Genomic DNA, 7,803 nt, shown 5'->3' with positions numbered 1-7,803 from the left:
TGTGTTCTTCTATACCTTTATTTCTTTCTTGTTCTGTTACTGTCCTTTCTCTTTGGTAATGTCTATTCTTCAGTGGAATATTCGTGCATTTTATGCCAACTTCCATGAAGTGCAACTTCTAATTACACAGTTTTCACCGCTTTGTGTTTGTCTCCAGGAACTAATGCTTGGTGCTCGTCCTAGTCACTTTCTTGGTTATTCCTTTCTTTCTCCCCCCCCCCCCCCCCCCACCCCTCCAGCTCTTGCTGGGGCCCGTAACTCTACTGCTCTCTTAATTCGATCTGATATTCCCTTTGTCCCCCTACTTCTTCTGTCGCCTATCCATTGTTCTGCTGCCCGTGTTTTTGTGGGTAAATGGTATGCAGTCTGTTCCAATTATCTCCCCCCAAATGTCCCACTTTCCCTTCCTTATCTTAAGCACCTCCTAGAATCCTTGCCAGAGCCGGTGCTCCTTTTGGGTGATTTCAACTGTCGACATTCCCTCTGGAATGACACACCACCAGCTGGCCCGTCAGCTGCTGGGTCATCGGCAGCGTATCCACATCAGCAGCTGTGCCCGGCCCGAAGGCAGCTGGGCCATTAGCTGCTGGATCACCGGCAGGGGTCACATCAGCTGGCACAACAGCGGCAAATCAAATGAGTAGCGAAATTATAATAACCAGTATGGATAATTGATTATGAGGATAACAATAAACAAGGAAAGTGAATAGACATAACCAGAAATAATGACTGAATAATAATTGAGACCTCGTTTGTGTGTACCCGTCAACATTGTGTAACTGGCACACGGCTCCGACAGCAATGCGCCATGTCACAATCTCCCTAGTTGCATCCATTGCAGCACTGGCGCACTGCTCAGTTAGTTTATACGGCATCGAGTAATGTGGTACATTCATTGTTCCTTATCCCAAAATAATAAGCACCGGGGCAGAACGAATATAATAAAGAATAATAACACTAAAGGATAACAATACTAAGGAATAATTGACAGGATTCGGCTGAATCGAATCTTCGGGCCTGAAGTAATTCTTGATCTTACTAAAGATAATATAAGCGTAAAGAAAGCTGTTATTTTCTTAAAGTAAAGATTCTTATTATTAACTGGATCTTCGGCTGGGACCTCGCCAGCCGGAACTTCAACAGCTGGGTTAATAATAATTATAATAAAGATGAAAAAAAAAACTTCCCAATTGTATCCGCCTCCGCCGGGAGTCGAACCCGGGCCCTTAGGGCTACGACCCCCGAGCGCTGTCCATTCAGCTGCGGGACCCAGCACTAATAATGAAATAACAATAAAGAATGACAAACGAGGAATAATTGATAGGATACATCTGGACCGACTCTTCGGAACTGAAGCAATTCATGTTCTTATTAAAGTATAATATAGGCATAGAGAAAAGGTATTCGATTCTTAATAAGATTCATAGTAACTGAAGCCTCGGCTGCTGGACCAACGGTTGGCGGCTGGGTTAATAATAATTATAATAGAGAGTAATAATAATAAAGAATAATAACCATGGAGACAATAATAAAGGAATAATTGATAATTTTTTTTTTTCCGAATCGAGTCTTCGGAACCGAAGTAATTCTTGATCTTAATAAAGATAATATAATAAAGAAAACTTAACCTTTTCTTAAAGTAAAGATTCTTAGTAACTGAAGCCTCAGCTGCTGGATCATCGGCTGGGCCGCGCCAGCCGGAACTTCAGCAGCTGGGTGAATAATTAATTATAAAGAATAAATAATAAAGAATATTAACACTGAAGAATAACAATAGTAAGGGCGACGAACCAGCCAGTGATTAACAATCGCTTGGGCACTGCTCAGTTATACGACATCGAGTAATGTGATACAGCAGTTGTTCTCTATCCAAATTAAGAATAGATTAATGACGATTATAATAAATAATAATAACTATAAAGGATAACACTAATAAAGAATAATTGGCTGGATTCGACTGAATCGATTCTTCGGAACTGAGGTAAATCTCGAATTTTTTAAAGTAGGATATAAGCATCAAGAGAACTTAATCTTTCTCGTAGGAAAGAATCTTAGTAACTGGAGGGGCGGCCAGATGGGCGACGCCACCAGTGTGGCCGCCCGCCCCCGGGCGTTAAAAGCCCGCACGTGAACGCCTCGTGCCGGGCGCCCACCAGGGCAAGGGGCGAAGCAGAGCCCCCAAGGACCACGCCTAGGGCAAGCAAGCCTGGCCGCGTGGGCGTCACCACCAGATCCAGCTGTGCTGCGCGTACCAGTGGCTTTACAAAGAAGTGACGCTACATATCCTCGCAATCCCAATGTACCTTCTTGTATATGTATAATTAAGAAAGTAAATAAATAAATAACGAAATAAATAAACTGGGCCAGGCCACGCGAGCAACACCACCAGGTGTGGCGCCGGCCGCCCTCGTGCAGGGAGACCCATACGTGCATTGCACGACACGCACCCCCGGGCACGGCACTGAGGGCGGGAAGGGCATGCTCAGCTGGAACACTGCCAGTTGAGCCTTCGGCTGCTGGATCATCGGCGGGAACCACTTCCGCCGGAACATCAGCAGCCGGGACGGGACATAGGGGGAGCCCTGCGCGTGCTCCCCACGTGGCCCCCGGTCCCGCACAACCACAATTGAGAACAGAAGATGGTTTTTCACCCACAGGGTTAACACGTGGAACTACCTACCCGCCGAAGCCGTAAATGCCAAAACTGTGTTGAGTTATAAAATATACCTGGAAAAGATCATCAAACGCAAATGGAGATGACCTTCGGCAAGACGCCGGCGCCCTGTCCTCGTCGAGGCCACTAGGGTTAGTGACCTCAGGTAAATCAGGCATGGTACTCACCTAGTTGTGCTTGCGGGGATTGAGCTTTGTTTCTTTGGTCCCGCCTCTCAGCCGTCAATCAACTGGTAATTACCTAAGTGTAATTACCTAAAAAAAAAAAAACAGATTGGTGTACAGATTCCTGAGCCTACTGGGCTCTATCATACCCATATTTGAAACTGTGTATGGAGTCAGCCTCCACCACATCACTTCCTAGTGTATTCCATTTATTAACTACTCTGACACTGAAAAAATTCTTTCTAGCGTCTCTGTGGCTCATCTGGGTACTAAGTTTCCACCTGTGTCCCCTTGTTCGTGTTCCACCCGTGCTGAAGAGTTTGTCTTTGTCCAACCTGTCAATTCCCTTGAGAATTTTGTAGGTGGTTTTCATGTCTCCCTTTACTCTTCTGTTTTCCAGGGACGTGAGGTTCAGCTCCTTTAGCCTTTCCTCGTAGCTCATTCCTCTCAGTTCCGGAACGAGCCTGGTGGCATACCGCTGAATCTTCTCTAACTTTGTTCTGTGTTTAACTAGGTGTGGACTCCAGGCTGGAGCTGCATATTCCAGGATTGGTCTAGCATAAGTGATATACAGGATCCTGAACGATTCCCTACACAAGTTTCTAAAGGCAGTTCTTATGTTGGCCAACCTAGCATATGCCGCTGATGATATCCTTTTGATGTGGGCCTCTGGGGACAGGTTCGGTGTGATATCAACCCCCAGATCTTTCTCTCTATTTGACTCTTGTAGGATTTCACCTCCCAGATGGTACCTTGTGTTCAGCCTCCTGCTCCCTTCGCCTAATTTCATTACTTTACACTTTCCTGAGTTGAACTTTAGCAGCCATTTTCTAGACCATTCTTCCAGTTTGTCCATGTCATCTTGTAGTCTCTGTCTATCTTCATCTGTCTTGATTCTTCTCATAATTTTTGCATCATCAACAAACATTGAGAGGAATGAGTCTATACCCTCCGGAAGATCGTTTACATATATTAGAAACAGGATGGGTCGAAATACTGAGCCGTGTGGGACTCCGCTGGTGACATCTCGCCAATCTGATGTCTCCCCCTCACCGTTACTCGCTGTTTCCTGTTGCTTAAGTACTCCCTTATCCACTGGAGCACCTTCCCATTTACGCCTGCCTGTTGCTCCAACTTTTTAAACAGCCTTTTATGGGGTACTGTGTCAATGGCTTTCTGGCAGTTCAGGAAAATGCAGTCTGCCTACCCTTCTCTTTCCTGCCTAATTTTTGTTGCCTGATCAGAGAATTCCATTAAACCTATGAGGCACGATTTACCATTTCTGAACTCATGTTGGTGGTGTGTTACAAAGCCTTCTCCTCACGATCTTCTCCATCACCTTGTATGGTATACAAGTTAGGGAAAGTGGCCTGTAGTTCAGTGCCTCCTGCCTGTCACCCAACTTGTATATTGGGACTACATTACTTGTCTTCCAACTTTCTGGTAGGAATCCTGTTTCCAGTGACCATGGTGTTCGTCAACACGCGCCGCCGAGTACGACAACTGTGGCCGAGCGTCTCCACAGGGGGGACTGGTCAAGTCGTATACTGCAATTTCGGATACCGGGCTAGAAACAACTTCGTTCACTGAGAAGTTTGTACATATAAACCATTCCGTTCGTATATGCGCTGGTTTGTGTTCGCTGTTGTTATCATCTGAATAAATACATGGCATTTGTTCATATAATTAGCGCTTCCATTATTAGAATTATTTATCCATTATTAGAACAAGGTGCAAACCATACCCCCTTACAGTTGAAATCTATTTATATACAAGAAGGTACATTGGGTTGCGAGAGTACATAACATATATTAAGAGGTACATTGTAGCAAGATTTGAGATTAAAGGATTTAAGACTAACACGTTTAGAAACAAGGCGCCCCCGAAGGAGGCTATTATTTGTTATGCACCCCATACTCAACCAGTAAGTAGTGGAGCAAAACATAGATTACATAGTCATAAAGTCTTAATCAGACCAATTCAATTCTATTTCTTTCTTTATTATGCACCCCATACCTATCCCGTGGGCGGTGGTGTAAAGGATTACAGAGGCACATAATCGGTTCAGGAACTGAACCCTCTAGTTCGTTTAGCTAAGCAAATAACAATTTGTGACGCTAGTTACAAAATTATTAATATTATATATATACATGTACACACTCTCATACATACATGTACATATATATATATATACGTATACATATATACATGCACATACATATCTAATCACCTACACAAATACACACATCAATAATCTTTGTGTCACAAGTGATCAATAAGAGGCTCACAACAGTCACTATACAAGGCACTTTACATCTATGGTGAGTCACACAGTTACTAGTCTTGCTGCACACCCACCCAACTGGGCGGCAGCTTTACAGTCATTTGCTCCACACCCATCCAACTGGGCGGCAGCTTTACAGTTATGTGCAGCATTACCTACAGTAAGCAAATTTTGGATACTTCGCTAAGATTTCGAGCAGCACATCATTATGAATGAAGTACTTACACATTTCTTGGACACTATTGATGGTGTTATCCCTAAATTCCGCGATTTTTTCACATTCCATTATATAATGGCGCAAAGTAAGCGAATAGTTCTGCTGACAGAGTTTACATTTAGTCAAATCTACATCAGCAGATGTTACAAACTCCCAGAGGTACTTGTAGCCGAACCTAAGCCTAGCAGTGGTAATATCTAGAAGTCTGCTAACATTATTGGATGACCCATAGACGTGCGGTTCTTCCTGCATAATAGAATGATGATAGATGGAGTAACTGGTGTGAATTTCACTTTGCTTCAAGTCTCCGAAATTTAGCTGATGTTCCTGGGATATTGCTGCCCTCAGGCTGCTCAAAGGCAGTCCAAAGTACAGGCCAAGAAAGGGCCCGGGTACAGGCCCAGAAGGGGCCCGGGTACAGGCCCAGAAAGGGCCCGGGTACAGGCCCAGAAGGGGCCCGGGTACAGGCCCAGAAGGGGCCCGGGTACAGGCCCAGAAGGGGCCCGGGTACAGGCCCAGAAGGGGCCCGGGTACAGGCCCAGAAGGGGCCCGGGTACAGGCCCAGAAAGGGCCCGGGTACAGGCCCAGAAAGGGCCCGGGTACAGGCCCAGAAAGGGCCCGGGTACAGGCCCAGAATGGGCCCGGGTACAGGCCCAGAATGGGCCCGGGTACAGGCCCAGAATGGGCCCGGGTACAGGCCCAGAAAGGGCCCGGGTACAGGCCCAGAAAGGGCCCGGGTACAGGCCCAGAAAGGGCCCGGGTACAGGCCCAGGTACAGGCCCAGAAAGGGCCCGGGTACAGGCCCAGAAAGGGCCCGGGTACAGGCCCAGAAAGGGCCCGGGTACAGGCCCAGAAAGGGCCCGGGTACAGGCCCGGAAAGGGCCCGGGTACAGGCCCGGGTACAGGCCCAGAAAGGGCCCGGGTACAGGCCCAGAAAGGGCCCGGGTACAGGCCCAGAAAGGGCCCGGGTACAGGCCCAGAAAGGGCCCGGGTACAGGCCCAGAAAGGGCCCGGGTACAGGCCCAGAAAGGGCCCGGGTACAGGCCCAGAAAGGGCCCGGGTACAGGCCCAGAAAGGGCCCGGGTACAGGCCCAGAAAGGGCCCGGGTACAGGCCAAGAAAGGGCCCGGGTACCTTTCGGGGCCTGAGGTTATCTTGAGATGATTTCGGGTCTTTAGTGTCCCTGCGGCCCGGTCCTCGACCAGGCCTCCACCCCCAGGAAGCAGCCCGTGACAGCTGACTAACACCCAGGTACCTATTTACTGCTAGGTAACAGGGACATAGGGTGAAAGAAACACTGCCCATTGTTTCTCGCCGGCGCCCGGGATCGAACCCGGGACCACAGGATCACAGTCCAGCGTGCTGTCCGCTCGGCGACCTTGTATATAAATAAATAGATTTCAACTGTAAGGGGGTGTTACGGCCCTCTCGGGATGCAACGGGGTCCTTACTCTGATGTTGTTAGAGGAAGATATAATGTATCCGTTCCCAAGCCAGTAGAGGCTATCAAGGGATGAGATCCGTGACGCAAGTAACTTAAAGGGAGTAGGGAAAGAAAGCTAAGAACTTAATATAATATAATGTCCGTCACCAATAAATAATATATAAAACGGTTACACAAGGGGGGGGGGTATTAACACTATACAAGGGGATTAATCCACAAATTAGTCTCCTTCTGAAGACTCTTGAGCCAGAAGCTAGGTGCTGAGTCCGCGGTGCTTTCTTCGTGGCCTCACGACGTGTCCTCTGAGAATGCCGAGCCTACCCGGGCCACAGGTCAGCCAAAACACAGGTCCACTGGGGGCACCGTCGTGGAGGCCGTCAACCACACGTCCAGCTGGTCTGCTGGCAGGTACTGAGCCACCAAGGCTGGTACGGTCACTCCACGAACGATATAAGGGGAACGCCCTAAACAGGAGCCTCGTGTGACAACCCAAGTCACTCTACTGTCTTCAGTACCCCAGTGGATGATCGTCTCCAACAGTCGGTCCCGGGTAAATCCTTTCACTGCCACTCTACTGGCAGGCTAACACACCACAGTGTTCTTCCGGGGGGGGACGACGTCACAACAGCTGCAGCAAACTTCACAGTATGGAGACTGGCTGCCTCGGGTAGACTGACTCAACCTTCAACACAGCGGTCCCAGGTCGACTCTGTAAACAGGCACGTCATCAATGACTGGGACACACTAAAACACCTTACTTACGGGCTCTGGCACAAACACCTCGTTACCTGACGAGGGATACGTTACCTGAATAAACATCTGAATCTGAATCTGAATCTGATAATCTGGAATGGTGAGGCTGTCTCGTCCACAGAACTGTCCTACTGGGCTATTCCGGCACAACGGGAACTTGAAGATTGAAGGCGATGTCCTGTCTGGCGTAATCTTCCACGTCTTCCACGTCTCCATTGCGATGGCAAGCAGGGGCATCATCTCACATTTCTCCAGGAAGGATCGGTGT

The sequence above is a fragment of the Procambarus clarkii genome, chromosome 18, assembly GCF_040958095.1.
Source record: "Procambarus clarkii isolate CNS0578487 chromosome 18, FALCON_Pclarkii_2.0, whole genome shotgun sequence".
Taxonomy (NCBI): Eukaryota; Metazoa; Arthropoda; class Malacostraca; order Decapoda; family Cambaridae; genus Procambarus; species Procambarus clarkii.
Note: the sequence above shows the minus strand (reverse complement) of the source record.